General features: G+C 35.8%; 1 long non-coding RNA gene across 3 annotated transcripts; it reads right to left on the bottom strand.

Annotated features, from left to right (window-relative positions):
* Nucleotides 1–223: 223 nt before the first annotated feature.
* On the bottom strand, nucleotides 224–3,495 carry LOC129875207 (uncharacterized). Of its 3 annotated transcripts, XR_008763096.1 has the most exons (4): nucleotides 3,077–3,470; nucleotides 1,507–1,579; nucleotides 1,282–1,366; nucleotides 224–1,198 (listed from the first exon to the last, which is right to left on the bottom strand). It is a non-coding gene; the product is annotated as an uncharacterized LOC129875207 (long non-coding RNA). The 3 variants fall into 3 exon arrangements; XR_008763095.1 differs by having other exon boundaries at nucleotides 1,282–1,579; nucleotides 3,077–3,472; XR_008763094.1 differs by lacking the exon at nucleotides 224–1,198 and having other exon boundaries at nucleotides 1,247–1,579; nucleotides 3,077–3,495.
* Between the last annotated feature and the right edge of the window lie 2,505 nt (nucleotides 3,496–6,000).

Raw genomic sequence — 6,000 nt, 5'->3', positions numbered from 1 at the left:
AATTTCTAGAAAGTGAAAAATCATAACTTCCTTGAAATTTCTAGACTCGTCTATCCATGAAGTCTTTGAATAAAATTATTTATAGGGACAACGCCCCCAGCATAACTATACACTAAATCAACTGAATAGGCTAATTATGCTCCAAGAACGAATGGAACCCATTAGTATCTGAAACGTAGACAATCTTGAATATCGGAGTCCATATCATTTAAAATGCAGCACCTTCGAAAAAGGGAACTTAAGTTCAAATAGAATTGTTCAGTACATAAAATGGCTGAAAGAAACATGAAGTAAACTACATAATTGAGGACCATGAGTAAAACATAAAGTAAAAGCATAAGCTTTAAAACCATAAGGCTAGCTTCAGCCAAAAATCATCTTTCATAAATCATTAACTTTTGTTGGGGAGTTTCTCAAATAACCAACATAACACTATTTGAGCTCATGATGTCCCATCTCATTCGACTTTCAAGCCGTCATATATATTGCTTGGGCGTAACATGACGTGGATCCATAATATCTCCTTCATTGTGTGTACATCGAAGGGTTGTCTAACCTAACTGTACTTTGGCATATATAGTTTCAGATATTTATTATCTGAAATCATACCTTCTCGATTAATAATAATCCTCATAAAATATAGCGTGTTCTCAAAATCATCATTAGTTAGAATGCTCGTAAGTCATAGTCAACTCGAAAGATCATAAATCATAGGTTGCTCGGACGCTCAAAAATCAGGTTGTAATATCATAAAGTTCATACTTGTTTATCATAAAAATGTATCATAAATAGTAAAGCCCAACCTTTAAGAAAAATAATAATATTTATAATTTTGGCAAAGCTTCATCAAAAACTTGATTTTGAAGAAGATCATGATTCATGCTTGCTAAGATTTCTTGTTGAAAATGGATACTATTGAGAACAAGAACATCATGGGGATTAACAACATCATCGAGAACTCATGAAGTTTGTGTGGAAACATCATGACAATTCATAAGATCTTCAACATAACTCTAACTTATGAATGGAGAGAAGCTGTAGACATGGAAACATATGTGAGAGAACAATGATGTTTCCACACTTAAAGATAGACTTACATATCTTAATCGCTCAAATATACTTGAAGTAGAGTCTTGTCACTCCACAAACCTGTGGAGGACAACTGACATTCAATGCCTTATTTGACCGAGCGAACCAACTGAAACCAAATCAAACAATACACATGGAACGTTAAGGCCAAACTAAGTCAAAAGAGAAGCAATGAAAAACTCATAATGTTACCAAATGAAATACAAGCTCATCTAGGCCACTGTCTGAAAGCCACATCTAACGACTAGGCGAACATAGCCACACCATCTTACAAGACCTAAAACAAATGTTTACAAGCTTATAAGATAAAAAACTACTAACACTTGGTTGGGACAGGGCCCTGACATACCCATCAGCTGCATAAAACAAAAGAAGACTCAACACTTAACAACTCATAAAAGAATGGAGTGTACCAACCATTTGCTGAACTCGATCACACACACGATAATTTTTATCTACCTGATAACCTGCAAGCATGAATGCACTTCTCCTAGAAAGTGAAAATGTTAGTATGAAATAATGTATCGACCATGTAAGACAACATAATAATAGAAAAAGCATAACTGAAATAGAAACCATAATACAACAACAGTAATTTGCACAGAATGAACAACTCACTGGTCCACACTACATGCATAGTATGTATCCACTTCCTCTATTCCTAACTCAAATCATATAAATAACCAAAAGTTTTACCGTCACACAACAACCTACCCAAGCTCTTACAAGCTCAGTAGTTGTGAACTATAATCACATGATAATGAATGCAATGTAATACAATAAGATTTGAAGGATTGGAGCTGAAAGCTTTCTATCTAAGAATCGACAACTAACGTTCGTGATGCAAGTCAGCATCTGCATTTCGCAAATGCCACACAGAAATAAAGGGAACTCACCGACACAAGATAAGTTAAAAGAAGACTGGTTTGGACTTTTGGACACTTGTGTGTTGCAAATCTTTATTTGCAAAACACAAATGCAAGGCAAGTGAGCCGAAGTAACTCCAAAGGTTAAAATCATCCACATGGAAGTTACATACTTTGAAAGCTTATAAGGATATTTTTGAAATCTTTGCAAGGATATTGTAGATAAGTTTCCTCAATTGGGTATTAAACATTACAGTGAATTATAGAGAGAAGATAATAGAGTACACAAGCTAGTACAATTTTAGCTTCTCCAATAAAAACACCTTTGATGGATAATCAAAGCTTGGAATCAATATAAATTTCTTATGATGAATGGATTTGAGGAATTTGCCTTTGGTATAATTTCTCTTTCTACAATTATGATAGCTAATTTCTCTTCTAGGGGGCGTGTGTGCATGATGTGTGTTTGGATTTGATCGGGTATTGACTAATTGATCTTAAAATTAATTATAATGCATGAATCTATTGATGTTTTAAGTTTTAATCTAAATTTAATGGTTGCAAACATTTATTGAACTCTCTAATTTTGCATTTTCTTGAGAAAAGGAAAATGAAATTGAGTAAGAATTCAATAGTGAAGATTTTGGGGTTTTCATCTGAGGATTAGAGCTAGAAATAGTCTATATCATCTAAGGATTAGATCTAGAAATAGTATAGATCTTATTCCAACCTCATCTAAGGGCTTGAGTTAGAGATAGTCTAAGCTCACTCACGTAAATGTTTGGTTGTTCAGCAATTGTGGTTTGAGAAAAAACAAAATAGACACATTCATTTGAGTGAAAAATCTTAAGTGTATCTAGAATCAAAGCTATCCATATGATAATTTGGTTTTTTAAATTTAGCTAATATCTATCAAATCGACACCCCATCAAATACACACCCCTAGTTTCTCTAATCTTGGTAATTAACAATTGTGTTACGTGTTGTGATTGAGAATTGAAATCTATTACTTGATTCAAGTCATCCCTCCCCCCCCCCCCCCAACACACACAAAAAAATTATTATGTTTATACAATACACATATTCTTGTGAATTGATTTACAAATTTTGGTAAATCTTACCTTCAATTTTTGTGGGATTCGACCTTGACTCTTGTTGGGTAATTATTTTACATACAATCGTAGCCACCTCCTTAATCAGAGAGTTATTTTGAATGTTACAAACACCATCACACATGATGTAACAAAATTGTTAAAAGATCCTTGCATGCTTAAAATACCAACATACAAATGCAGGTTATTAGAACATAAAAGACACTCTGTTTAAACCTGGTGTGCTTTATGAACCATGGAGTTTGTTTCAACCCACTTATTATATGCTTATCTTGAACATTGGGGATAATGAAATATTTTTAGTTGTGGGTGGGAATAGTAGTAGTAGTAGAGAAAATGACAAGTCCTTTGGTGAATTGAGAAGTTTGTCGAGTTGTTTGTTATAGTTAATATCGTAGGTGTCATTCCTTAGTTGAGTCACTTCGTGGTCTTTCTTAGACGTGATTCTTTTTCGTGGGTTTATTTTAATGATGAACCAATGCAAAATATATATTTTCTTAAAAAAATTGAGTCTAGAGTCCGACTTTTCCCAGTAATAGATTGGTAGGCGATTTTCTAAGTTAAGAGATTAAATTTATAAAAATTTAGGTAAGGTTGTAGTGACCTTAAGGGTCATTTTTGGAAATTTATACAAAATTACCATTTTATCCCTATTATTCATGTCCAGAATATTTAATTGTTCAATTTTTATGGTTTAATGTGTTAAAGTCTTAATAGTTAGTGAATTGGGCAAATTCTTGAGTTTTATGGAGTTAAGAGATGAAAAAGTGGTTTTCGTGACCAATAAGACCTAGGGTTCTCGGAATGGGATTCTTTCAGTACCATCAGCCTCGGAACGTGAAAATTGGTCTAGGAGAGTCATCAAAATCAGATTTGGAGTTGGTATGTAAATTTGAGGTCCCAAGTTGGAAAGTTAGTTTTGAATGAGTTGAGTTTGACTTTGGTCAACAAATTAAGTTTGGAGATTCAGATTGGATTTCTGATGATTTAAATGATTTCGAAGGGTAATTCTAATGCTAGAAATGGCTTTGTTGTAATTTTTAGACATTTCGAGGGTATTTTGGGTATTTCAAATGTCAAAACTAGTTTAGTTGCGAATTATCGGATTTTGGGTCAAGAAGACCTCGAATTTAAATTCTAATCGTTCCATTAAGTTTGGAACCAGAAGTCCTACGGGCGATAACCGATCTCCACTACTCCTTGGCCACCTTTGTAAAATGATATGAAGTGTACGCCACTCCATGTGCCTCAAGAATAGCCAGGTTGAATAACCTATCCTAGCACTCAGTTAGAATATCATAAGCCTTCTCCTCGGCTGGACCATCAAATCTGGGAGGTTCCAACCGAACAAATCTCTTGAAGCTTTTCTACTCAGCTAACAACATGGGAAGCACTAGCAGAAACTGGTGGAGTTGCAAATCTTGGGGGTATGATAGAAGTCATAGAAGAAGATCTTGAAGTGTGGAACCCAATACTAGGCCCCTGAACTGGTGGCATAATACCAACAATGATAAGAGAGCCTGAAGTACCTGGAAGAACACCAGGAGTTGGAGCACCATCCAATCTAGCCAATAATCTGATGAATAACTCCTGAAGCATCGGAGAACTATCGGGAACCATTGGAGGTTGGGCTGGTCTCCGCTCCTCAGCCTGGTGCTTATAATCATCCTCATGGTCATACACCGGCTCAAGCGATGGCTCTCTAGCTCGGCCACTAGCAGGTGCGTCTCCCCTAGCTCGACCTCATCCCCTAACTCCACCATGTTCTCTGCCTTGCCCACAAACTAAGGCTCAGGCAGCAAGTGCAGCCTCACTCTCAGCGACTCCGGCTCTAGTCCTCACCATCTGCACAGAAGGAATAGATTAGAGGTAGACAACACTTGATATGAATAATTTACACGAAAGGAATCAAAAGAAAAATTTTATCCTAACAAGTATCTTGTTGCCTCTCGAAGATAAGTACGGACATCTACGTACCGATCCAAAAGACTTTACTAGACACCCTGGTCTATAACTTATGAGACCGGTGAACCTAACTCTATGATATCAATTTGTCATGACCCAAAAGTCAGGGTCATGATGGCGTATATCTCGAACCCCATTCCGATATGTAAGCTGAAAAGTAAAATCATACGAGACTCCCAAAAGGAAAGTCAGACCACAATAAATACAATAAAGGCAACAACAACAAAATTGTTCCCAAAAACCTGGTGTCATAAGTGTGAAGAGCATCAGTCTGATATACATCATAAGTCTTCGAATAATAGTAAAGACTGTAAATAGAAGCTAGAATTAATAGAGGTCCAAATCTTAAGACCTCACCACTAATCTGAATGATAAAATATCTGCGATAGAAGAAGATCAACTGCCATGTGGGATACCCTAACTATGATCTGCATCAAAAGGACATAAAAGTAGGGTGAGTACAATCCATATGTACTTAGTAGGTTTAACCGACTGAGTATAAGGAATTAATCAAAAGCTAGTAAATAAACTAAGGAACTCTTCCACCTGTGCAGAAAAGTTCCACTCTGGCTATGCTGCAGCTAATTTATATAGAACGACGCGAATAAAGTAACCACATAAATACATTTCAATAGAATAATTAATAGGTAGAACAAATATCACAGGTATTAATGTAATACAATGCATTATGATGATGCAATAATATAATTGTACGGTGGAATCAAGGTTGTCGCATAACCTGTTGTATACACCTGTTGAGCTGTGCTACCAAGCAGGACTCATAGGAGTCTCGGAGACCATATACCTCATCACAATCTCAATGTATCAACTACCTTGCTATCCAACTCATGGCCAAGGACTCATGATACTAATATCTCATCTGCTTGCCACCTACTCATGGTCAAGGATATAAGAAAGGTGTCACATTTTATTTCTCAAAAAGGATTTCCACAATTTTCAACTTCCCA

The sequence above is a fragment of the Solanum dulcamara genome, chromosome 11 (genome assembly GCF_947179165.1).
Source record: "Solanum dulcamara chromosome 11, daSolDulc1.2, whole genome shotgun sequence".
NCBI classification, from domain to species: domain Eukaryota; kingdom Viridiplantae; phylum Streptophyta; class Magnoliopsida; order Solanales; family Solanaceae; genus Solanum; species Solanum dulcamara.
The sequence above is the reverse complement of the archived record's forward strand: the minus strand, read 5'-3'. Positions and strand labels throughout refer to the sequence as shown.